The sequence below is a fragment of the Phyllobates terribilis genome, unplaced genomic scaffold (assembly GCF_046119375.1).
Source record: "Phyllobates terribilis strain yellow unplaced genomic scaffold, ASM4611937v1 Scaffold_5__5_contigs__length_657084704, whole genome shotgun sequence".
Taxonomy (NCBI): Eukaryota; Metazoa; Chordata; class Amphibia; order Anura; family Dendrobatidae; genus Phyllobates; species Phyllobates terribilis.
In genome coordinates this window covers 655,533,406-655,558,940 of record NW_027362765.1, presented here as the reverse complement: position 1 = coordinate 655,558,940, position 25,535 = coordinate 655,533,406, and the positions used below count along the sequence as shown (strand labels likewise).

The window sequence follows — 25,535 nt, the reverse complement described above, 5'->3', positions numbered from 1 at the left end:
CAGCGCACATACCTGTTAGCTCAGGTGAGTTTAAAAGGCTGCTGTTGATAACAAGGGCATTTGCTAAATAGATGGTGTGTGTGCAACAATATACTGAAAGGTCAATTATATTGTGCAGCTTATCTCACCACCTGTAGTTATTTAGGTGAAAGCTCCAAAATGCTTGCCTAATATGTCTGTTTATCCAAAAGGAAGTAAAAAGGGAGAGCTAGAAAGATAGCATTGCATCACATTACATGGCAATGCAATGCACAGTTGCTGAAGTTGAACCAAAATGAGCTTGTAATCTGGCTTCTGCAACTTTGAACATGAAAAATCCAATGAGGAGAAGAAAAGCAAAGCCAAAGAGTCCATCCCAAAATCCGACAAACAAGCAAAATGAACAAAAAACATTGAATTCAATTCTTTCTGATTTTAGAAACTGCATTAAAGAAGGGGTGCACCGGTCCTGGAGATACTGCAATACCAGGTCAATGCGTGGAGTGGACAGAGCAAGCTCTTTTTCCATCTCCCTGTTCTAAAAATCCATTTAATATATGGTCCCCAGATAGGGGACGTATCAGATATTAAACTGATAAGAACAGATACTACACTTGATCTTAGCCAAAAGGCCGAGAAGCGATAACCAGAATTGGTTTCAAACTACGGAGCCACCCAAGGATCCTGAAAAGTCCATTTGTGGAGATGAGCTCCTGGACTCCCGTTAAGAAGACATGTTGTCAACCTCTAGATCCCTTACATGCCTGCACTTTTCGGCTTGCTGCTGCTGCAATCCACGCGTTTTAGATCTGCATAACTCCACCTCTTTAAACACAGCACCTTCACCCCCTGCTGTTCCCACCCGCCTCAACACCGTTGGAAGGGAGGAGAACCAATTAAGGCGGGGGGTGGGGTGGAACGAGCAGCTGTCTACCCTTAGCAGGAGGGCTCCTGATTACATACCTCTCCTGCTGCTGCTGCTGCTGGCTGTCCAGCAGCAGACTGAAGGTGGCTGCTGCTGTGCACAGGTATATAAAGGCTCAGAGCCTATTATGACACGCGCAGCCAGCGTTCCATTGCCACATTCCATCTACTGCAGGCAGGATACCTGGCTGGCTGAATGTCGCTGAGAAGCTCACAGAGACCGCCATAAGCAACAGTTTAACAGAATGCCACAGACTAATCAACCAAACTTTTTGGGTTGGGTTCTCTTTTATAGTCTGCAGGCATTAAATGAAAGAAGTCAGTGTTCCAGCAGAAGGAGACAACGTTTCAGAAAAGGCATTGTAGCAAACCAAAAAAGAAATTTTAAGTGCAGCAGAGTAACCAGCGCACATGCCTGTTAGCTCAGGTGAGTTTAAAAGGCTGCTGTTGATAACAAGGGCATTTGCTAAATAGATGGTGTGTGTGCAACAATATACTGAAAGGTCAATTATATTGTGCAGCTTATCTCACCACCTGTAGTTATTTAGGTGAAAGCTCCAAAATGCTTGCCTAATATGTCTGTTTATCCAAAAGGAAGTAAAAAGGGAGAGCTAGAAAGATAGCATTGCATCACATTACATGGCAATGCAATGCACAGTTGCTGAAGTTGAACCAAAATGAGCTTGTAATCTGGCTTCTGCAACATTGAACATGAAAAATCCAATGAGGAGAAGAAAAGCAAAGCCAAAGAGTCCATCCCAAAATCCGACAAACAAGCAAAATGAACAAAAAACATTGAATTCAATTCTTTCTGATTTTAGAAACTGCATTAAAGAAGGGGTGCACCGGTCCTGGAGATACTGCAATACCAGGTCAATGCGTGGAGTGGACAGAGCAAACTCTTTTTCCATCTCCCTGTTCTAAAAATCCATTTAATATATGGTCCCCAGATAGGGGACGTATCAGATATTAAACTGATAAGAACAGATACTACACTTGATCTTAGCCAAAAGGCCGAGAAGCGATAACCAGAATTGGTTTCAAACTACGGAGCCACCCAAGGATCCTGAAAAGTCCATTTGTGGAGATGAGCTCCTGGACTCCCGTTAAGAAGACATGTTGTCAACCTCTAGATCCCTTACATGCCTGCACTTTTCGGCTTGCTGCTGCTGCAATCCACGCGTTTTAGATCTGCATAACTCCACCTCTTTAAACACAGCACCTTCACCCCCTGCTGTTCCCACCCGCCTCAACACCGTTGGAAGGGAGGAGAACCAATTAAGGCGGGGGGTGGGGTGGAACGAGCAGCTGTCTACCCTTAGCAGGAGGGCTCCTGATTACATACCTCTCCTGCTGCTGCTGCTGCTGGCTGTCCAGCAGCAGACTGAAGGTGGCTGCTGCTGTGCACAGGTATATAAAGGCTCAGAGCCTATTATGACACGCGCAGCCAGCGTTCCATTGCCACATTCCATCTACTGCAGGCAGGATACCTGGCTGGCTGAATGTCGCTGAGAAGCTCACAGAGACCGCCATAAGCAACAGTTTAACAGAATGCCACAGACTAATCAACCAAACTTTTTGGGTTGGGTTCTCTTTTATAGTCTGCAGGCATTAAATGAAAGAAGTCAGTGTTCCAGCAGAAGGAGACAACGTTTCAGAAAAGGCATTGTAGCAAACCAAAAAAGAAATTTTAAGCGCAGCAGAGTAACCAGCGCACATACCTGTTAGCTCAGGTGAGTTTAAAAGGCTGCTGTTGATAACAAGGGCATTTGCTAAATAGATGGTGTGTGTGCAACAATATACTGAAAGGTCAATTATATTGTGCAGCTTATCTCACCACCTGTAGTTATTTAGGTGAAAGCTCCAAAATGCTTGCCTAATATGTCTGTTTATCCAAAAGGAAGTAAAAAGGGAGAGCTAGAAAGATAGCATTGCATCACATTACATGGCAATGCAATGCACAGTTGCTGAAGTTGAACCAAAATGAGCTTGTAATCTGGCTTCTGCAACTTTGAACATGAAAAATCCAATGAGGAGAAGAAAAGCAAAGCCAAAGAGTCCATCCCAAAATCCGACAAACAAGCAAAATGAACAAAAAACATTGAATTCAATTCTTTCTGATTTTAGAAACTGCATTAAAGAAGGGGTGCACCGGTCCTGGAGATACTGCAATACCAGGTCAATGCGTGGAGTGGACAGAGCAAACTCTTTTTCCATCTCCCTGTTCTAAAAATCCATTTAATATATGGTCCCCAGATAGGGGACGTATCAGATATTAAACTGATAAGAACAGATACTACACTTGATCTTAGCCAAAAGGCCGAGAAGCGATAACCAGAATTGGTTTCAAACTACGGAGCCACCCAAGGATCCTTAAAAGTCCATTTGTGGAGATGAGCTCCTGGACTCCCGTTAAGAAGACATGTTGTCAACCTCTAGATCCCTTACATGCCTGCACTTTTCGGCTTGCTGCTGCTGCAATCCACGCGTTTTAGATCTGCATAACTCGACCTCTTTAAACACAGCACCTTCACCCCCTGCTGTTCCCACCCGCCTCAACACCGTTGGAAGGGAGGAGAACCAATTAAGGCGGGGGGTGGGGTGGAACGAGCAGCTGTCTACCCTTAGCAGGAGGGCTCCTGATTACATACCTCTCCTGCTGCTGCTGCTGCTGGCTGTCCAGCAGCAGACTGAAGGTGGCTGCTGCTGTGCACAGGTATATAAAGGCTCAGAGCCTATTATGACACGCGCAGCCAGCGTTCCATTGCCACATTCCATCTACTGCAGGCAGGATACCTGGCTGGCTGAATGTCGCTGAGAAGCTCACAGAGACCGCCATAAGCAACAGTTTAACAGAATGCCACAGACTAATCAACCAAACTTTTTGGGTTGGGTTCTCTTTTATAGTCTGCAGGCATTAAATGAAAGAAGTCAGTGTTCCAGCAGAAGGAGACAACGTTTCAGAAAAGGCATTGTAGCAAACCAAAAAAGAAATTTTAAGCGCAGCAGAGTAACCAGCGCACATACCTGTTAGCTCAGGTGAGTTTAAAAGGCTGCTGTTGATAACAAGGGCATTTGCTAAATAGATGGTGTGTGTGCAACAATATACTGAAAGGTCAATTATATTGTGCAGCTTATCTCACCACCTGTAGTTATTTAGGTGAAAGCTCCAAAATGCTTGCCTAATATGTCTGTTTATCCAAAAGGAAGTAAAAAGGGAGAGCTAGAAAGATAGCATTGCATCACATTACATGGCAATGCAATGCACAGTTGCTGAAGTTGAACCAAAATGAGCTTGTAATCTGGCTTCTGCAACTTTGAACATGAAAAATCCAATGAGGAGAAGAAAAGCAAAGCCAAAGAGTCCATCCCAAAATCCGACAAACAAGCAAAATGAACAAAAAACATTGAATTCAATTCTTTCTGATTTTAGAAACTGCATTAAAGAAGGGGTGCACCGGTCCTGGAGATACTGCAATACCAGGTCAATGCGTGGAGTGGACAGAGCAAGCTCTTTTTCCATCTCCCTGTTCTAAAAATCCATTTAATATATGGTCCCCAGATAGGGGACGTATCAGATATTAAACTGATAAGAACAGATACTACACTTGATCTTAGCCAAAAGGCCGAGAAGCGATAACCAGAATTGGTTTCAAACTACGGAGCCACCCAAGGATCCTGAAAAGTCCATTTGTGGAGATGAGCTCCTGGACTCCCGTTAAGAAGACATGTTGTCAACCTCTAGATCCCTTACATGCCTGCACTTTTCGGCTTGCTGCTGCTGCAATCCACGCGTTTTAGATCTGCATAACTCCACCTCTTTAAACACAGCACCTTCACCCCCTGCTGTTCCCACCCGCCTCAACACCGTTGGAAGGGAGGAGAACCAATTAAGGCTGGGGGTGGGGTGGAACGAGCAGCTGTCTACCCTTAGCAGGAGGGCTCCTGATTACATACCTCTCCTGCTGCTGCTGCTGCTGGCTGTCCAGCAGCAGATTGAAGGTGGCTGCTGCTGTGCACAGGTATATAAAGGCTCAGAGCCTATTATGACACGCGCAGCCAGCGTTCCATTGCCACATTCCATCTACTGCAGGCAGGATACCTGGCTGGCTGAATGTCGCTGAGAAGCTCACAGAGACCGCCATAAGCAACAGTTTAACAGAATGCCACAGACTAATCAACCAAACTTTTTGGGTTGGGTTCTCTTTTATAGTCTGCAGGCATTAAATGAAAGAAGTCAGTGTTCCAGCAGAAGGAGACAACGTTTCAGAAAAGGCATTGTAGCAAACCAAAAAAGAAATTTTAAGCGCAGCAGAGTAACCAGCGCACATACCTGTTAGCTCAGGTGAGTTTAAAAGGCTGCTGTTGATAACAAGGGCATTTGCTAAATAGATGGTGTGTGTGCAACAATATACTGAAAGGTCAATTATATTGTGCAGCTTATCTCACCACCTGTAGTTATTTAGGTGAAAGATCCAAAATGCTTGCCTAATATGTCTGTTTATCCAAAAGGAAGTAAAAAGGGAGAGCTAGAAAGATAGCATTGCATCACATTACATGGCAATGCAATGCACAGTTGCTGAAGTTGAACCAAAATGACCTTGTAATCTGGCTTCTGCAACTTTGAACATGAAAAATCCAATGAGGAGAAGAAAAGCAAAGCCAAAGAGTCCATCCCAAAATCCGACAAACAAGCAAAATGAACAAAAAACATTGAATTCAATTCTTTCTGATTTTAGAAACTGCATTAAAGAAGGGGTGCACCGGTCCTGGAGATACTGCAATACCAGGTCAATGCGTGGAGTGGACAGAGCAAGCTCTTTTTCCATCTCCCTGTTCTAAAAATCCATTTAATATATGGTCCCCAGATAGGGGACGTATCAGATATTAAACTGATAAGAACAGATCCGTTTTCAAACAAGCTTTATTTAAATCAGACATACATCATAAATTACAAACAAATCACAAAGACTTGAATAAAATATGACATAAAACAAATACAAGGTCAGATTTAAAAAGCGCATAAAAGCATAAAAAGCATAAAACACAGTTTTGCATATAATTTGCATAAATAAATACATATGTCAAATGCAAACACCATAGCTTTTTAACTTTATCTTTTTACAATCAGGTAGTATGAAAACTTTTCACAAAGAACATATCCGATACAATATTTGAAACAAATCACAAATACTGGAATAAAATATGACATAAAACTAATACAGAGTCAGAATTAAAATGCACTTAAAAGCATAAAAAGCATAAAACACAGTTTTGCATATAATTTACATAAATAAATACATATTCCAAATTTGCAAACACCATAGCTTTTTTGCTTCATTGATTCCCATCTTTTTACAATCTCTCAGGTAGTATGTAAACATTTCACAAAGAGCAAGCCCAATACAATCTTTGACAGGAATAAATTCACGTTTAAACAATAATATATTGCGCACTTTCCATAAAGCTTCTTTTAAACAGTTTATTATAAGCCATGCGACTCGTGCTTGTTTCATGGTTGGGCATTTAATTATCCCATATATTATAATGTCACAATTAAGGGTTTGTATACCACATATCCATTTTAGGAGGGTGCCCACCGTCTGCCATAGCTCTTGTGCGTAGGGGCAATCCCACAGTAAATGAAACACTGACTCGTTTGGGGCGCATCTTTCTCTGGGACATCTAGCACTAGCCACCAGCCCCCTATGATGCTGAAAAGCTCTCGTAGGGAGACATTGGTGAACAACCTGCCAAGCTAAATCCTTTTGTGAGTTGCTAAGTGCAGGACAGGCCACGTTGTTCCACACCAGGCGGCACCTGGAGATGGAAAAATTAGACACATCCTCCATCTCCTCATGTCCCTTACAAATAACTGTTAACTTACGTTGATCAAATAAAAGCTGACGATCAACTTGGGTCAGATCATATTCTGAAATGACCTTCTCCAAGATCTTGTAATGCTTAGGGGGAGATAAGAGAAAAGGACAATTAACAGTCATACTGAAGTTCAACTTTCGGAAAAGAAACCCAGTTGTATATCTAAGAAAACAAGAGAAAGCCCCAACATTATTCAAGCTTTTGCACCAAAATACAAAAAACTTGATAAATAAAAACAATTTTAAATCAGGGAACCCTTTACCCCCATTTTTCTTGCTTTTACATATCACCTCCCTCCTCAATTTCTCCATTTTGGATCCCCACAGAAAATAAAACATGGGCTTCATAAGTCTTTTAAGATACAGAGAATTAGGGGGAAAAACCATAGCGGCATACAAAATGATAGGAAGCAAAACCATTTTAATTACAAGAATCTTGCCCTCCATTGTTAGTTTTCGAGTTTGCCATAAAGAGATCTTCTGATTTAATTTATTCAAAACCAAATCCCAGTTTTCAATACCATCATTAGCAGGATTAAACAAGACACCCAGGATCTTGATTCCTACTGTTTGTGTGGGAACCCTAGGCGGATCTGACTCCCATTGACCCATAATCATACAGTCACATTTATTTATATTCAACTTAAACCCAGACCCAGCACTAAAAATTTCAGTAATTAGAATTGCTCTGTTAATAGATGCTGAGCTAGTGCCATATACAGATATGTCATCCATATATCCATTGGCTTTAACTTGTTGTCCACCCCCACCCGGAATAAAAATGCCCCTAACCACCTTGTCCCGACGCAGCAGGCACAACAGTGGCTCAATGGAGCAGACAAATAAAAGTGGGGACATGGGGCAACCTTGTTTAACACCGGAAAGAAGCTCCACCTCTCTAGTTAAAAAACCATTGACTAAAATCCGGGCAGATGACTGTTTGTATAAAAGCGCAATTTTCTGAATAAAAGAATCAGGGAACCCCATCTTTCCCATAACTTTAAAAAGATAAAAGTGGGAGACCCTATCAAACGCTTTCATAAAATCCAAAGATAAAATAGCTAGTGGCTGTTTTCTATCTTTTTGAAACCAGATAAGATCACGAATTAGGTTTAGATGCTCCCAGATTGATCTCCCGGGGACACCACACACCTGATCTGGATGAATTACATTTTAAATAACTGCTTTAAGACGACCAGCAACAACTTTAGCTAAAATCTTGTAGTCTGTATTTAATAGTGAAATAGGCCTCCAATTCTCCAACTTTGATTTATCACCTTTCTTAAAAATTAATGTAATCATACTTTTACGCCATGAATATGGTAATAAATCAGCCTTAGAGGCTTCACAAACTACTTGTATAAAATCCTCCTTAATTAGATCCCAAAAGCAAAGATAAAATTCAATAGGAAGGCCATCTGATCCAGGAGCCTTACCTTTATTAAAACTCTTAAGGGTCTCTTCAATTTCACTGGGCAAAAGTTCTTTAGCTAAAAAAATCTGGTCATCTTTATTTAAAAACTGGGATAAAACATTAAGATTCTCTGTAAAAGCAGGTTCATCAACATTTTTAATACTAAAAAGATCTCTATAAAAATTAGCAGTATGCTCTAAAATGCCCTCAGTGGAAGATTGTCCTTCTAGCTCAGTAATCACTTATTTTTTGTCACTCATTTTTTTAAAGAAAAACCTTGAGCAGGTCTCACCCTCTTCCAAATATTTCACACGGGTATTAAATATAATTTCTTTACCCTTTTGTTCCAGGAATTTTTGGATTTCTGTCTGGATCTTGGCAATCTCATCATCCACACCAGGTACTCCCCACCCCTTAAGCTTAAGGAGAGTTTGCATCCTGACATTAAAATCTTTAAAACATTTCCTTTTTTCACGTGCCTTCCTTTTACCAATTTTAATAAAAAATTCTTTAATACGGGTTTTAACACACTCCCACCACCCCAACATACTCTGATTTGGGTGTTTCCGTCTTCTCCAACTCTCATACTTTGCATAAAACTCCGCCCTTACCAGTTCGTCTTCTAATAAGAGCACATTCAATTTCCACATACCTTTTCCAACTTTTGCTTCCTGTGGAGTTTGCAATACATTGTATAGTAATACATGATCAGAAAAAATATTTTCTATTAGACCAGCATTCCTAGGTTTAAAAACATCAGAAGAGGAAAAAATAAAATCAATACGAGATGACATCCCTCTACCCCTCCATGTATGCCCAGGGTCAGTAGGGTAGGACTTTCTCCAAGCATCTAATAATTTGAGGTCCGTTGTCAAATGTTTTAACAGACTGGATGTTTTGTCTGTTCTTCCATTAGTATCACCTCCACTCCTCCCCTCCCCCAACATGACACAGTTAAAATCCCCTCCCACTATCACAGGGGACGGACCTGATAAAAACAAAGGGATGACATTAAAAAGGGAAGCACGCTCATTTTTCTCTGGGGATGCATAAACATTAATAAGACGACAGGTAAAACCATTTAAAATAACATGAGTTGATAAGGCACGACCTGGAACTATTTCAGTGATGGATAAAACATTAACATTTTGACATTTGAATAAAATCCCAACCCCGGCAGCTTTATTTTCATTGGACCCTGACCAAATAGAGGGTCCTGCTGACCAGTCCATTTTTAAGTTGGGGTATGACAAATCGTGATCAATACCGCATTCTTGCAGGAAAAAAATGTCAAAGTTCAGAGTCATTAACCAAGCAAACAAAGCAGCCCGTCTAACAGGGCTCTTTAGGCTTCTCACATTTAGTGAGGCAACACGGATTTCTGCCATGTTAGGTGTTTTTTATTGATTCATTATACTCTGAATCTGAATCAATAATTTGTGACAGAGAAGGTGAAGGAAGGGATGACACAGTTCGTAAACTGTCCGTTTCATCTGAGTCCGTGAAATCCTCAATTAAGTTAGTCCCCTCTGGGCTGAGAATTTTTGCAGCACTAGATAGAAAGACTTTACGGGACATCTGAGGCAGGTTATGCTCCTCCTGCGCCTCTTCACGACTTCTCTTACCACTGGCGCTGAGATCCATCCGATCCTCCGAATCCACCCGATCCTCACCAGGCACTGCAGCAGGTGGAATACCCGCAGACCCTCCAGGAGCACCAAGGGACATCATCTCCGGAGCAGGATGACCATCAGGACCAGCAACAGGTTCACCAACCACTGCACGACCTCTATCATCCAGGCAGGCAACAGGACATCCATCAGGAATGGTTCCAGGACATCCATCTGGACTGGCATCAGGACATCCATCTGGACTGGCATCAGGGCATCCATCTGGGTTGGCATCAGGACATCCATCTGGATTGGCATCAGGGCATCCGTCTGGATTGGCATCAGGGCATCCATCTGGATTGGCATCAGGGCATCCGTCTGGACTGGCATCAGGGCAGACATCTGGTCCAACATCTGTGCTGGCATCAGCAGGGGTATCTGGATGGACATCTGGATTGGTACCAACAGCTCCAGATTTTCGCCTCTTTTTTGGTTCCCTCTCATTTCCACTCTGAGAAGGTGCCATCTCCCCACCAGGTGAAACCTGGACCCCTGCAGGAGTAGGCAAAGGCGTGACCTCGGCTACAGAGGCCGGGTTTTTCCGCAAAGGTACCGACAGAGCATCGACTGAGTCAGACTGTTTTTGACCTTTAGTAATGTCCACAAAGCTTTTTCTGGGGTCACCCGGGCTGACCCTGCTGGCATCAGCAGGAACTCCTGCGGAACTAGCCGCAGGCGCCCGAGAGCCACCACGAGACCTTGTCCGCATCGGACAATTACTGAACAGGTGAGTAGACATTCCGCACCCACTGCAGGTCTTACTGTTCTTACAGTCCTTTGAGGCATGACCCCATTGTCCACAGTTGTGGCACTGACTCATCCGCTCGTTCTTACAATCGCTCTGTATGTGACCAAGGTCACCACACCTACGACACCTGAATGGTTGTCCATCATAGAAGAGGTAGCCATGGTCTCTTCCCAGCACCACTGTGGAGGGGGGGTGCATAAGGCCTTCTACACCCCCAGGGTCAAGTCTGAAGCGTACCATAAAGCGTCGTTTCCCATTCCAGAAACCACTCCGACCTTTGACGTTCCCCGTAAATCTGACAGATGTACAATATCTGCTCAGAAAAAGCTCAATATCATCTGTGGACACATGGGGGTTAAACATGTATACCACAAGGGGAACGTCAACTCCGCCATAGAGACCCGTAAAAATCACTCCGTCCAACAGCTTGCTGTTACGGTGGCCCTTAACGCATTCGTAAAAGTGCTGGCAGGCAACCTTGGTCGAGAACGTGAGAATATATGTACTCTGCCCCTTCTCCTGCAGGCAGTAAACATCATGATCTTTCACGTTCAACAGATCTCTCAAAATCTGTACATAGAACTCACGGGGGTTGTCATATCCGACGTGGTTTGCTGGAACCTCGATACGCACCGAGTTCCTGATCTGGCCGGAGCCAGTGGAAAATTGAAATGAACAAGGCATCTCACCAAAGTGGCAAAGGCTTACCGTCACCACGGGCTCGGCCTTTCGCCTGGGGATCGCAACTTGTTGCCCGGGGACTAAGCCAGCTCCCTAATAGCAGCAGGGGGGTGAAGTCCCACCAAAAGGTGAGACGATGCCCCCAGGCCAAGGAGCCGGGTACCCCGGGCACCTCTCAGCCAAGACCAAGGCAGCAACCGTTAGATCACTGCACCTGATCTCAGCCAAAAGGCCGAGAAGCGATAACCAGAATTGGTTTCAAACTACGGAGCCACCCAAGGATCCTGAAAAGTCCATTTGTGGAGATGAGCTCCTGGACTCCCGTTAAGAAGACATGTTGTCAACCTCTAGATCCCTTACATGCCTGCACTTTTCGGCTTGCTGCTGCTGCAATCCACGCGTTTTAGATCTGCATAACTCCACCTCTTTAAACACAGCACCTTCACCCCCTGCTGTTCCCACCCGCCTCAACACCGTTGGAAGGGAGGAGAACCAATTAAGGCGGGGGGTGGGGTGGAACGAGCAGCTGTCTACCCTTAGCAGGAGGGCTCCTGATTACATACCTCTCCTGCTGCTGCTGCTGCTGGCTGTCCAGCAGCAGACTGAAGGTGGCTGCTGCTGTGCACAGGTATATAAAGGCTCAGAGCCTATTATGACACGCGCAGCCAGCGTTCCATTGCCACATTCCATCTACTGCAGGCAGGATACCTGGCTGGCTGAATGTCGCTGAGAAGCTCACAGAGACCGCCATAAGCAACAGTTTAACAGAATGCCACAGACTAATCAACCAAACTTTTTGGGTTGGGTTCTCTTTTATAGTCTGCAGGCATTAAATGAAAGAAGTCAGTGTTCCAGCAGAAGGAGACAACGTTTCAGAAAAGGCATTGTAGCAAACCAAAAAAGAAATTTTAAGCGCAGCAGAGTAACCAACGCACATACCTGTTAGCTCAGGTGAGTTTAAAAGGCTGCTGTTGATAACAAGGGCATTTGCTAAATAGATGGTGTGTGTGCAACAATATACTGAAAGGTCAATTATATTGTGCAGCTTATCTCACCACCTGTAGTTATTTAGGTGAAAGCTCCAAAATGCTTGCCTAATATGTCTGTTTATCCAAAAGGAAGTAAAAAGGGAGAGCTAGAAAGATAGCATTGCATCACATTACATGGCAATGCAATGCACAGTTGCTGAAGTTGAACCAAAATGAGCTTGTAATCTGGCTTCTGCAACTTTGAACATGAAAAATCCAATGAGGAGAAGAAAAGCAAAGCCAAAGAGTCCATCCCAAAATCCGACAAACAAGCAAAATGAACAAAAAACATTGAATTCAAATCTTTCTGATTTTAGAAACTGCATTAAAGAAGGGGTGCACCGGTCCTGGAGATACTGCAATACCAGGTCAATGCGTGGAGTGGACAGAGCAAGCTCTTTTTCCATCTCCCTGTTCTAAAAATCCATTTAATATATGGTCCCCAGATAGGGGACGTATCAGATATTAAACTGATAAGAACAGATACTACACTTGATCTTAGCCAAAAGGCCGAGAAGCGATAACCAGAATTGGTTTCAAACTACGGAGCCACCCAAGGATCCTGAAAAGTCCATTTGTGGAGATGAGCTCCTGGACTCCCGTTAAGAAGACATGTTGTCAACCTCTAGATCCCTTACATGCCTGCACTTTTCGGCTTGCTGCTGCTGCAATCCACGCGTTTTAGATCTGCCTAACTCCACCTCTTTAAACACAGCACCTTCACCCCCTGCTGTTCCCACCCGCCTCAACACCGTTGGAAGGGAGGAGAACCAATTAAGGCGGGGGGTGGGGTGGAACGAGCAGCTGTCTACCCTTAGCAGGAGGGCTCCTGATTACATACCTCTCCTGCTGCTGCTGCTGCTGGCTGTCCAGCAGCAGACTGAAGGTGGCTGCTGCTGTGCACAGGTATATAAAGGCTCAGAGCCTATTATGACACGCGCAGCAGCGTTCCATTGCCACATTCCATCTACTGCAGGCAGGATACCTGGCTGGCTGAATGTCGCTGAGAAGCTCACAGAGACCGCCATAAGCAACAGTTTAACAGAATGCCACAGACTAATCAACCAAACTTTTTGGGTTGGGTTCTCCTTTATAGTCTGCAGGCATTAAATGAAAGAAGTCAGTGTTCCAGCAGAAGGAGACAACGTTTCAGAAAAGGCATTGTAGCAAACCAAAAAAGAAATTTTAAGCGCAGCAGAGTAACCAGCGCACATACCTGTTAGCTCAGGTGAGTTTAAAAGGCTGCTGTTGATAACAAGGGCATTTGCTAAATAGATGGTGTGTGTGCAACAATATACTGAAAGGTCAATTATATTGTGCAGCTTATCTCACCACCTGTAGTTATTTAGGTGAAAGCTCCAAAATGCTTGCCTAATATGTCTGTTTATCCAAAAGGAAGTAAAAAGGGAGAGCTAGAAAGATAGCATTGCATCACATTACATGGCAATGCAATGCACAGTTGCTGAAGTTGAACCAAAATGAGCTTGTAATCTGGCTTCTGCAACTTTGAACATGAAAAATCCAATGAGGAGAAGAAAAGCAAAGCCAAAGAGTCCATCCCAAAATCCGACAAACAAGCAAAATGAACAAAAAACATTGAATTCAATTCTTTCTGATTTTAGAAACTGCATTAAAGAAGGGGTGCACCGGTCCTGGAGATACTGCAATACCAGGTCAATGCGTGGAGTGGACAGAGCAAGCTCTTTTTCCATCTCCCTGTTCTAAAAATCCATTTAATATATGGTCCCCAGATAGGGGACGTATCAGATATTAAACTGATAAGAACAGATACTACACTTGATCTTAGCCAAAAGGCCGAGAAGCAATAACCAGAATTGGTTTCAAACTACGGAGCCACCCAAGGATCCTGAAAAGTCCATTTGTGGAGATGAGCTCCTGGACTCCCGTTAAGAAGACATGTTGTCAACCTCTAGATCCCTTACATGCCTGCACTTTTCGGCTTGCTGCTGCTGCAATCCACGCGTTTTAGATCTGCATAACTCCACCTCTTTAAACACAGCACCTTCACCCCCTGCTGTTCCCACCCGCCTCAACACCGTTGGAAGGGAGGAGAACCAATTAAGGCGGGGGGTGGGGTGGAACGAGCAGCTGTCTACCCTTAGCAGGAGGGCTCCTGATTACATACCTCTCCTGCTGCTGCTGGCTGTCCAGCAGCAGACTGAAGGTGGCTGCTGCTGTGCACAGGTATATAAAGGCTCAGAGCCTATTATGACACGCGCAGCAGCGTTCCATTGCCACATTCCATCTACTGCAGGCAGGATACCTGGCTGGCTGAATGTCGCTGAGAAGCTCACAGAGACCGCCATAAGCAACAGTTTAACAGAATGCCACAGACTAATCAACCAAACTTTTTGGGTTGGGTTCTCTTTTATAGTCTGCAGGCATTAAATGAAAGAAGTCAGTGTTCCAGCAGAAGGAGACAACGTTTCAGAAAAGGCATTGTAGCAAACCAAAAAAGAAATTTTAAGCGCAGCAGAGTAACCAGCGCACATACCTGTTAGCTCAGGTGAGTTTAAAAGGCTGCTGTTGATAACAAGGGCATTTGCTAAATAGATGGTGTGTGTGCAACAATATACTGAAAGGTCAATTATATTGTGCAGCTTATCTCACCACCTGTAGATATTTAGGTGAAAGCTCCAAAATGCTTGCCTAATATGTCTGTTTATCCAAAAGGAAGTAAAAAGGGAGAGCTAGAAAGATAGCATTGCATCACATTACATGGCAATGCAATGCACAGTTGCTGAAGTTGAACCAAAATGTGCTTGTAATCTGGCTTCTGCAACTTTGAACATGAAAAATCCAATGAGGAGAAGAAAAGCAAAGCCAAAGAGTCCATCCCAAAATCCGACAAACAAGCAAAATGAACAAAAAACATTGAATTCAATTCTTTCTGATTTTAGAAACTGCATTAAAGAAGGGGTGCACCGGTCCTGGAGATACTGCAATACCAGGTCAATGCGTGGAGTGGACAGAGCAAGCTCTTTTTCCATCTCCCTGTTCTAAAAATCCATTTAATATATGGTCCCCAGATAGGGGACGTATCAGATATTAAACTGATAAGAATTGATACTACACTTGATCTTAGCCAAAAGGCCGAGAAGCGATAACCAGAATTGGTTTCAAACTACGGAGCCACCCAAGGATCCTGAAAAGTCCATTTGTGGAGATGAGCTCCTGGACTCCCGTTAAGAAGACATGTTGTCAACCTCTAGATCCCTTACATGCCTGCACTTTTCGGCTTGCTGCTGCTGCAATCCACGCGTTTTAGATCTGCATAACTCCACCTCTTTAAACACAGCACCTTCACCCCCTGCTGTTCCCACCCGCCTCAACACCGTTGGAAGGGAGGAGAACCAATTAAGGCGGGGGGTGGGGTGGAACGAGCAGCTGTCTACCCTTAGCAGGAGGGCTCCTGATTACATACCTCTCCTGCTGCTGCTGCTGCTGGCTGTCCAGCAGCAGACTGAAGGTGGCTGCTGCTGTGCACAGGTATATAAAGGCTCAGAGCCTATTATGACACGTGCAGCCAGCGTTCCATTGCCACATTCCATCTACTGCAGGCAGGATACCTGGCTGGCTGAATGTCGCTGAGAAGCTCACAGAGACCGCCATAAGCAACAGTTTAACAGAATGCCACAGACTAATCAACCAAACTTTTTGGGTTGGGTTCTCTTTTATAGTCTGCAGGCATTAAATGAAAGAAGTCAGTGTTCCAGCAGAAGGAGACAACGTTTCAGAAAAGGCATTGTAGCAAACCAAAAAAGAAATTTTAAGCGCAGCAGAGTAACCAGCGCACATACCTGTTAGCTCAGGTGAGTTTAAAAGGCTGCTGTTGATAACAAGGGCATTTGCTAAATAGATGGTGTGTGTGCAACAATATACTGAAAGGTCAATTATATTGTGCAGCTTATCTCACCACCTGTAGTTATTTAGGTGAAAGCTCCAAAATGCTTGCCTAATATGTCTGTTTATCCAAAAGGAAGTAAAAAGGGAGAGCTAGAAAGATAGCATTGCATCACATTACATGGCAATGCAATGCACAGTTGCTGAAGTTGAACCAAAATGAGCTTGTAATCTGGCTTCTGCAACTTTGAACATGAAAAATCCAATGAGGAGAAGAAAAGCAAAGCCAAAGAGTCCATCCCAAAATCCGACAAACAAGCAAAATGAACAAAAAACATTGAATTCAATTCCTTCTGATTTTAGAAACTGCATTAAAGAAGGGGTGCACCGGTCCTGGAGATACTGCAATACCAGGTCAATGCGTGGAGTGGACAGAGCAAGCTCTTTTTCCATCTCCCTGTTCTAAAAATCCATTTAATATATGGTCCCCAGATAGGGGACGTATCAGATATTAAACTGATAAGAACAGGTACTACACTTGATCTTAGCCAAAAGACCGAGAAGCGATAACCAGAATTGGTTTCAAACTACGGAGCCACCCAAGGATCCTGAAAAGTCCATTTGTGGAGATGAGCTCCTGGACTCCCGTTAAGAAGACATGTTGTCAACCTCTAGATCCCTTACATGCCTGCACTTTTCGGCTTGCTGCTGCTGCAATCCACGCGTTTTAGATCTGCATAACTCCACCTCTTTAAACACAGCACCTTCACCCCCTTCTGTTCCCACCCGCCTCAACACCGTTGGAAGGGAGGAGAACCAATTAAGGCGGGGGGTGGGGTGGAACGAGCAGCTGTCTACCCTTAGCAGGAGGGCTCCTGATTACATACCTCTCCTGCTGCTGCTGCTGCTGGCTGTCCAGCAGCAGACTGAAGGTGGCTGCTGCTGTGCACAGGTATATAAAGGCTCAGAGCCTATTATGACACGCGCAGCCAGCGTTCCATTGCCACATTCCATCTACTGCAGGCAGGATACCTGGCTGGCTGAATGTCGCTGAGAAGCTCACAGAGACCGCCATAAGCAACAGTTTAACAGAATGCCACAGACTAATCAACCAAACTTTTTGGGTTGGGTTCTCTTTTATAGTCTGCAGGCATTAAATGAAAGAAGTCAGTGTTCCAGCAGAAGGAGACAACGTTTCAGAAAAGGCATTGTAGCAAACCAAAAAAGAAATTTTAAGCGCAGCAGAGTAACCAGCGCACATACCTGTTAGCTCAGGTGAGTTTAAAAGGCTGCTGTTGATAACAAGGGCATTTGCTAAATAGATGGTGTGTGTGCAACAATATACTGAAAGGTCAATTATATTGTGCAGCTTATCTCACCACCTGTAGTTATTTAGGTGAAAGCTCCAAAATGCTTGCCTAATATGTCTGTTTATCCAAAAGGAAGTAAAAAGGGAGAGCTAGAAAGATAGCATTGCATCACATTACATGGCAATGCAATGCACAGTTGCTGAAGTTGAACCAAAATGAGCTTGTAATCTGGCTTCTGCAAGTTTGAACATGAAAAATCCAATGAGGAGAAGAAAAGCAAAGCCAAAGAGTCCATCCCAAAATCCGACAAACAAGCAAAATGAACAAAAAACATTGAATTCAATTCTTTCTGATTTTAGAAACTGCATTAAAGAAGGGGTGCACCGGTCCTGGAGATACTGCAATACCAGGTCAATGCGTGGAGTGGACAGAGCAAGCTCTTTTTCCATCTCCTTGTTCTAAAAATCCATTTAATATATGGTCCCCAGATAGGGGACGTATCAGATATTAAACTGATAAGAACAGATACTACACTTGATCTTAGCCAAAAGGCCGAGAAGCGATAACCAGAATTGGTTTCAAACTACGGAGCCACCCAAGGATCCTGAAAAGTCCATTTGTGGAGATGAGCTCCTGGACTCCCGTTAAGAAGACATGTTGTCAACCTCTAGATCCCTTACATGCCTGCACTTTTCGGCTTGCTGCTGCTGCAATCCACGCGTTTTAGATCTGCATAACTCCACCTCTTTAAACACAGCACCTTCACCCCCTGCTGTTCCCACCCGCCTCAACACCGTTGGAAGGGAGGAGAACCAATTAAGGCGGGGGGTGGGGTGGAACGAGCAGCTGTCTACCCTTAGCAGGAGGGCTCCTGATTACATACCTCTCCTGCTGCTGCTGCTGCTGGCTGTCCAGCAGCAGACTGAAGGTGGCTGCTGCTGTGCACAGGTATATAAAGGCTCAGAGCCTATTATGACACGCGCAGCCAGCGTTCCATTGCCACATTCCATCTACTGCAGGCAGGATACCTGGCTGGCTGAATGTCGCTGAGAAGCTCACAGAGACCGCCATAAGCAACAGTTTAACAGAATGCCACAGACTAATCAACCAAACTTTTTGGGTTGGGTTCTCTTTTATAGTCTGCAGGCATTAAATGAAAGAAGTCAGTGTTCCAGCAGAAGGAGACAACGTTTCAGAAAAGGCATTGTAGCAAACCAAAAAAGAAATTTTAAGCGCAGCAGAGTAACCAGCGCACATACCTGTTAGCACAGGTGTGTTTAAAAGGCTGCTGTTGATAACAAGGGCATTTGCTAAATAGATGGTGTGTGTGCAACAATATACTGAAAGGTCAATTATATTGTGCAGCTTATCTCACCACCTGTAGTTATTTAGGTGAAAGCTCCAAAATGCTTGCCTAATATGTCTGTTTATCCAAAAGGAAGTAAAAAGGGAGAGCTAGAAAGATAGCATTGCATCACATTACATGGCAATGCAATGCACAGTTGCTGAAGTTGAACCAAAATGAGCTTGTAATCTGGCTTCTGCAAGTTTGAACATGAAAAATCCAATGAGGAGAAGAAAAGCAAAGCCAAAGAGTCCATCCCAAAATCCGACAAACAAGCAAAATGAACAAAAAACATTGAATTCAATTCTTTCTGATTTTAGAAACTGCATTAAAGAAGGGGTGCACCGGTCCTGGAGATACTGCAATACCAGGTCAATGCGTGGAGTGGACAGAGCAAGCTCTTTTTCCATCTCCCTGTTCTAAAAATCCATTTAATATATGGTCCCCAGATAGGGGACGTATCAGATATTAAACTGATAAGAACAGATACTACACTTGATCTTAGCCAAAAGGCCGAGAAGCGATAACCAGAATTGGTTTCAAACTACGGAGCCACCCAAGGATCCTGAAAAGTCCATTTGTGGAGATGAGCTCCTGGACTCCCGTTAAGAAGACATGTTGTCAACCTCTAGATCCCTTACATGCCTGCACTTTTCGGCTTGCTGCTGCTGCAATCCACGCGTTTTAGATCTGCATAACTCCACCTCTTTAAACACAGCACCTTCACCCCCTGCTGTTCCCACCCGCCTCAACACCGTTGGAAGGGAGGAGAACCAATTAAGGCGGGGGGTGGGGTGGAACGAGCAGCTGTCTACCCTTAGCAGGAGGGCTCCTGATTACATACCTCTCCTGCTGCTGCTGCTGCTGGCTGTCCAGCAGCAGACTGAAGGTGGCTGCTGCTGTGCACAGGTATATAAAGGCTCAGAGCCTATTATGACACGCGCAGCCAGCGTTCCATTGCCACATTCCATCTACTGCAGGCAGGATACCTGGCTGGCTGAATGTCGCTGAGAAGCTCACAGAGACCGCCATAAGCAACAGTTTAACAGAATGCCACAGACTAATCAACCAAACTTTTTGGGTTGGGTTCTCTTTTATAGTCTGCAGGCATTAAATGAAAGAAGTCAGTGTTCCAGCAGAAGGAGACAACGTTTCAGAAAAGGCATTGTAGCAAACCAAAAAAGAAATTTTAAGCGCAGCAGAGTAACCAGCGCACATACCTGTTAGCTCAGGTGAGTTTAAAAGGCTGCTGTTGATAACAAGGGCATTTGCTAAATAGATGGTGTGTGTGCAACAATATACTGAAAGGTCAATTATATTGTGCAGCTTATCTCACCACCTGTAGTTATTTAGGTGAAAGCTCCAAAATGCTTGCCTAATATGTCTGTTTATCCAAAAGGAAGTAAAAAGGGAGAGCTAGAAAGATAGCATTGCATCACATTACATGGCAATGCAATGCACAGTTGCTGAAGTTGAACCAAAATGAGCTTGTAATCTGGCTTCTGCAACTTTGAACATGAAAAATCCAATGAGGAGAAGAAAAGCAAAGCCAAAGAGTCCATCCCAAAATCCGACAAACAAGCAAAATGAACAAAAAACATTGAATTCAATTCTTTCTGATTTTAGAAACTGCATTAAAGAAGGGGTGCACCGGTCCTGGAGATACTGCAATACCAGGTCAATGCGTGGAGTGGACAGAGCAAGCTCTTTTTCCATCTCCCTGTTCTAAAAATCCATTTAATATATGGTCCCCAGATAGGGGACGTATCAGATATTAAACTGATAAGAACAGATACTACACTTGATCTTAGCCAAAAGGCCGAGAAGCGATAACCAGAATTGGTTTCAAACTACGGAGCCACCCAAGGATCCTGAAAAGTCCATTTGTGGAGATGAGCTCCTGGACTCCCGTTAAGAAGACATGTTGTCAACCTCTAGATCCCTTACATGCCTGCACTTTTCGGCTTGCTGCTGCTGCAATCCACGCGTTTTAGATCTGCATAACTCCACCTCTTTAAACACAGCACCTTCACCCCCTGCTGTTCCCACCCGCCTCAACACCGTTGGAAGGGAGGAGAACCAATTAAGGCGGGGGGTGGGGTGGAACGAGCAGCTGTCTACCCTTAGCAGGAGGGCTCCTGATTACATACCTCTCCTGCTGCTGCTGCTGCTGGCTGTCCAGCAGCAGACTGAAGGTGGCTGCTGCTGTGCACAGGTATATAAAGGCTCAGAGCCTATTATGACACGCGCAGCCAGCGTTCCATTGCCACATTCCATCTACTGCAGGCAGGATACCTGGCTGGCTGAATGTCGCTGAGAAGCTCACAGAGACCGCCATAAGCAACAGTTTAACAGAATGCCACAGACTAATCAACCAAACTTTTTGGGTTGGGTTCTCTTTTATAGTCTGCAGGCATTAAATGAAAGAAGTCAGTGTTCCAGCAGAAGGAGACAACGTTTCAGAAAAGGCATTGTAGCAAACCAAAAAAGAAATTTTAAGCGCAGCAGAGTAACCAGCGCACATACCTGTTAGCTCAGGTGAGTTTAAAAGGCTGCTGTTGATAACAAGGGCATTTGCTAAATAGATGGTGTGTGTGCAACAATATACTGAAAGGTCAATTATATTGTGCAGCTTATCTCACCACCTGTAGTTATTTAGGTGAAAGCTCCAAAATGCTTGCCTAATATGTCTGTTTATCCAAAAGGAAGTAAAAAGGGAGAGCTAGAAAGATAGCATTGCATCACATTACATGGCAATGCAATGCACAGTTGCTGAAGTTGAACCAAAATGAGCTTGTAATCTGGCTTCTGCAACTTTGAACATGAAAAATCCAATGAGGAGAAGAAAAGCAAAGCCAAAGAGTCCATCCCAAAATCCGACAAACAAGCAAAATGAACAAAAAACATTGAATTCAATTCTTTCTGATTTTAGAAACTGCATTAAAGAAGGGGTGCACCGGTCCTGGAGATACTGCAATACCAGGTCAATGCGTGGAGTGGACAGAGCAAGCTCTTTTTCCATCTCCCTGTTCTAAAAATCCATTTAATATATGGTCCCCAGATAGGGGACGTATCAGATATTAAACTGATAAGAACAGATTTTTTTTTTTATCGAAAGCCCGAATTCGTGTACAAAACCCGAGTGCGCTTAAAAAAGTGACAAGTGCCACAAAAAAAGTGCACTAGGATGCTGGTCTTCTTGAAACCCTCTCCAAAAGGAGAAGGGTCCCCCAAACCATTCCCCGTCCCTCCGAGCCAAAAGGCCACAGCGAGGAACAGGGACAAAAAGCCACCTCCAGCCGAAGCCAGAGGCGACCCAATCTTACCCCCAGCACCTGCCCGAGTTCTCACCCGAGCAAGGCACTGGGAGCCAAAGACTGTGCTCCCCTCCCGGAAGAGGGGAGCCAACAACGCTCTCCTCCCGAAAGAGGAGAGCCAGGGGGGTTCAGGGGGGAGCGGAACCTGATGGCCACACACTCCCCCCCTAGACCTGCCAAGAGAGGAACCCGTAAGGGAACCGCATCCCGACAAAATCCTAGTAGGACGTGACACACGTGAATAAGTGGACACACAGTGACAAAGAAATTAAATAAATAGTGAAGGTTTCACAGTATAATACTGCCCGGACCTTCGACCGGGAATTGAAAAATTCCCCATCCTAAGGCCAGAAGGCCCGGAATAAGGGTGTGTGCGAAGAAAAAAAATTTGAAGTGCTTGTGCAAATGTGCCATAAACTCAAGTGGGGTTCCCAATCCCAGTGAGTTAAGGCACCCCAGGGTCACCACTCCTGGGGCACTTCACACTTCGGGCTTTCGATCTTCCCCGGCCCAATGGCGTCGATCCTGGGGGGCCATGCTTTCCACCAGATGACTATATTAGGAACCTGGCGTACTAACAAGCGCCTAAACCCCAGTGTGCATAATGTATCAATCTACTAGGGCGGCCAACATCCAAAACCGCCTTTTCGAAAGATACTACACTTGATCTTAGCCAAAAGGCCGAGAAGCGATAACCAGAATTGGTTTCAAACTACGGAGCCACCCAAGGATCCTGAAAAGTCCATTTGTGGAGATGAGCTCCTGGACTCCCGTTAAGAAGACATGTTGTCAACCTCTAGATCCCTTACATGCCTGCACTTTTCGGCTTGCTGCTGCTGCAATCCACGCGTTTTAGATCTGCATAACTCCACCTCTTTAAACACAGCACCTTCACCCCCTGCTGTTCCCACCCGCCTCAACACCGTTGGAAGGGAGGAGAACCAATTAAGGCGGGGGGTGGGGTGGAACGAGCAGCTGTCTACCCTTAGCAGGAGGGCTCCTGATTACATACCTCTCCTGCTGCTGCTGCTGCTGGCTGTCCAGCAGCAGACTGAAGGTGGCTGCTGCTGTGCACAGGTATATAAAGGCTCAGAGCCTATTATGACACGCGCAGCCAGCGTTCCATTGCCACATTCCATCTACTGCAGGCAGGATACCTGGCTGGCTGAATGTCGCTGAGAAGCTCACAGAGACCGCCATAAGCAACAGTTTAACAGAATGCCACAGACTAATCAACCAAACTTTTTGGGTTGGGTTCTCTTTTATAGTCTGCAGGCATTAAATGAAAGAAGTCAGTGTTCCAGCAGAAGGAGACAACGTTTCAGAAAAGGCATTGTAGCAAACCAAAAAAGAAATTTTAAGCGCAGCAGAGTAACCAGCGCACATACCTGTTAGCTCAGGTGAGTTTAAAAGGCTGCTGTTGATAACAAGGGCATTTGCTAAATAGATGGTGTGTGTGCAACAATATACTGAAAGGTCAATTATATTGTGCAGCTTATCTCACCACCTGTAGTTATTTAGGTGAAAGCTCCAAAATGCTTGCCTAATATGTCTGTTTATCCAAAAGGAAGTAAAAAGGGAGAGCTAGAAAGATAGCATTGCATCACATTACATGGCAATGCAATGCACAGTTGCTGAAGTTGAACCAAAATGAGCTTGTAATCTGGCTTCTGCAACTTTGAACATGAAAAATCCAATGAGGAGAAGAAAAGCAAAGCCAAAGAGTCCATCCCAAAATCCGACAAACAAGCAAAATGAACAAAAAACATTGAATTCAATTCTTTCTGATTTTAGAAACTGCATTAAAGAAGGGGTGCACCGGTCCTGGAGATACTGCAATACCAGGTCAATGCGTGGAGTGGACAGAGCAAGCTCTTTTTCCATCTCCCTGTTCTAAAAATCCATTTAATATATGGTCCCCAGATAGGGGACGTATCAGATATTAAACTGATAAGAACAGATACTACACTTGATCTTAGCCAAAAGGCCGAGAAGCGATAACCAGAATTGGTTTCAAACTACGGAGCCACCCAAGGATCCTGAAAAGTCCATTTGTGGAGATGAGCTCCTGGACTCCCGTTAAGAAGACATGTTGTCAACCTCTAGATCCCTTACATGCCTGCACTTTTCGGCTTGCTGCTGCTGCAATCCACGCGTTTTAGATCTGCATAACTCCACCTCTTTAAACACAGCACCTTCACCCCCTGCTGTTCCCACCCGCCTCAACACCGTTGGAAGGGAGGAGAACCAATTAAGGCGGGGGGTGGGGTGGAACGAGCAGCTGTCTACCCTTAGCAGGAGGGCTCCTGATTACATACCTCTCCTGCTGCTGCTGCTGCTGGCTGTCCAGCAGCAGACTGAAGGTGGCTGCTGCTGTGCACAGGTATATAAAGGCTCAGAGCCTATTATGACACGCGCAGCCAGCGTTCCATTGCCACATTCCATCTACTGCAGGCAGGATACCTGGCTGGCTGAATGTCGCTGAGAAGCTCACAGAGACCGCCATAAGCAACAGTTTAACAGAATGCCACAGACTAATCAACCAAACTTTTTGGGTTGGGTTCTCTTTTATAGTCTGCAGGCATTAAATGAAAGAAGTCAGTGTTCCAGCAGAAGGAGACAACGTTTCAGAAAAGGCATTGTAGCAAACCAAAAAAGAAATTTTAAGCGCAGCAGAGTAACCAGCGCACATACCTGTTAGCTCAGGTGAGTTTAAAAGGCTGCTGTTGATAACAAGGGCATTTGCTAAATAGATGGTGTGTGTGCAACAATATACTGAAAGGTCAATTATATTGTGCAGCTTATCTCACCACCTGTAGTTATTTAGGTGAAAGCTCCAAAATGCTTGCCTAATATGTCTGTTTATCCAAAAGGAAGTAAAAAGGGAGAGCTAGAAAGATAGCATTGCATCACATTACATGGCAATGCAATGCACAGTTGCTGAAGTTGAACCAAAATGAGCTTGTAATCTGGCTTCTGCAACTTTGAACATGAAAAATCCAATGAGGAGAAGAAAAGCAAAGCCAAAGAGTCCATCCCAAAATCCGACAAACAAGCAAAATGAACAAAAAACATTGAATTCAATTCTTTCTGATTTTAGAAACTGCATTAAAGAAGGGGTGCACCGGTCCTGGAGATACTGCAATACCAGGTCAATGCGTGGAGTGGACAGAGCAAGCTCTTTTTCCATCTCCCTGTTCTAAAAATCCATTTAATATATGGTCCCCAGATAGGGGACGTATCAGATATTAAACTGATAAGAACAGATACTACACTTGATCTTAGCCAAAAGGCCGAGAAGCGATAACCAGAATTGGTTTCAAACTACGGAGCCACCCAAGGATCCTGAAAAGTCCATTTGTGGAGATGAGCTCCT

At 44.4% G+C, this 25,535-nt stretch overlaps 14 non-coding genes and 2 pseudogenes across 14 annotated transcripts; all 16 read right to left on the bottom strand.

Moving 5' to 3' along the window:
- Positions 1-432: 432 nt before the first annotated feature.
- LOC141149286 (U2 spliceosomal RNA) lies at positions 433-623 on the bottom strand. The gene has a single exon (XR_012245589.1). It is a non-coding gene; the product is annotated as a U2 spliceosomal RNA (small nuclear RNA).
- Positions 624-1,738: 1,115 nt separating this feature from the next.
- On the bottom strand, positions 1,739-1,929 carry LOC141149809 (U2 spliceosomal RNA). Its single transcript, XR_012246093.1, has one exon. It is a non-coding gene; the product is annotated as a U2 spliceosomal RNA (small nuclear RNA).
- Positions 1,930-3,044: 1,115 nt separating this feature from the next.
- On the bottom strand, positions 3,045-3,235 carry LOC141149808 (U2 spliceosomal RNA). The gene has a single exon (XR_012246092.1). It is a non-coding gene; the product is annotated as a U2 spliceosomal RNA (small nuclear RNA).
- A 1,115-nt stretch (positions 3,236-4,350) lies between these two features.
- Positions 4,351-4,541, bottom strand: LOC141149285 (U2 spliceosomal RNA). Its single transcript, XR_012245588.1, has one exon. It is a non-coding gene; the product is annotated as a U2 spliceosomal RNA (small nuclear RNA).
- A 1,115-nt stretch (positions 4,542-5,656) lies between these two features.
- On the bottom strand, positions 5,657-5,829 carry LOC141150558 (U2 spliceosomal RNA; annotated as a pseudogene).
- Positions 5,830-12,654: 6,825 nt separating this feature from the next.
- On the bottom strand, positions 12,655-12,845 carry LOC141149283 (U2 spliceosomal RNA). Its single transcript, XR_012245586.1, has one exon. It is a non-coding gene; the product is annotated as a U2 spliceosomal RNA (small nuclear RNA).
- Positions 12,846-13,959: 1,114 nt separating this feature from the next.
- On the bottom strand, positions 13,960-14,150 carry LOC141149474 (U2 spliceosomal RNA). Its single transcript, XR_012245769.1, has one exon. It is a non-coding gene; the product is annotated as a U2 spliceosomal RNA (small nuclear RNA).
- A 1,108-nt stretch (positions 14,151-15,258) lies between these two features.
- On the bottom strand, positions 15,259-15,449 carry LOC141150118 (U2 spliceosomal RNA). The gene has a single exon (XR_012246388.1). It is a non-coding gene; the product is annotated as a U2 spliceosomal RNA (small nuclear RNA).
- Positions 15,450-16,564: 1,115 nt separating this feature from the next.
- On the bottom strand, positions 16,565-16,755 carry LOC141150084 (U2 spliceosomal RNA). Its single transcript, XR_012246354.1, has one exon. It is a non-coding gene; the product is annotated as a U2 spliceosomal RNA (small nuclear RNA).
- A 1,115-nt stretch (positions 16,756-17,870) lies between these two features.
- LOC141274365 (U2 spliceosomal RNA) lies at positions 17,871-18,061 on the bottom strand. The gene has a single exon (XR_012322645.1). It is a non-coding gene; the product is annotated as a U2 spliceosomal RNA (small nuclear RNA).
- A 1,115-nt stretch (positions 18,062-19,176) lies between these two features.
- Positions 19,177-19,367, bottom strand: LOC141149282 (U2 spliceosomal RNA). The gene has a single exon (XR_012245585.1). It is a non-coding gene; the product is annotated as a U2 spliceosomal RNA (small nuclear RNA).
- Positions 19,368-20,482: 1,115 nt separating this feature from the next.
- Positions 20,483-20,673, bottom strand: LOC141149280 (U2 spliceosomal RNA). The gene has a single exon (XR_012245584.1). It is a non-coding gene; the product is annotated as a U2 spliceosomal RNA (small nuclear RNA).
- Positions 20,674-21,788: 1,115 nt separating this feature from the next.
- LOC141150308 (U2 spliceosomal RNA) lies at positions 21,789-21,971 on the bottom strand. Its single transcript, XR_012246561.1, has one exon. It is a non-coding gene; the product is annotated as a U2 spliceosomal RNA (small nuclear RNA).
- A 789-nt stretch (positions 21,972-22,760) lies between these two features.
- Positions 22,761-22,852, bottom strand: LOC141151208 (U2 spliceosomal RNA; annotated as a pseudogene).
- A 1,115-nt stretch (positions 22,853-23,967) lies between these two features.
- LOC141149279 (U2 spliceosomal RNA) lies at positions 23,968-24,158 on the bottom strand. The gene has a single exon (XR_012245583.1). It is a non-coding gene; the product is annotated as a U2 spliceosomal RNA (small nuclear RNA).
- Positions 24,159-25,273: 1,115 nt separating this feature from the next.
- On the bottom strand, positions 25,274-25,464 carry LOC141149278 (U2 spliceosomal RNA). Its single transcript, XR_012245582.1, has one exon. It is a non-coding gene; the product is annotated as a U2 spliceosomal RNA (small nuclear RNA).
- Positions 25,465-25,535: the final 71 nt, after the last annotated feature.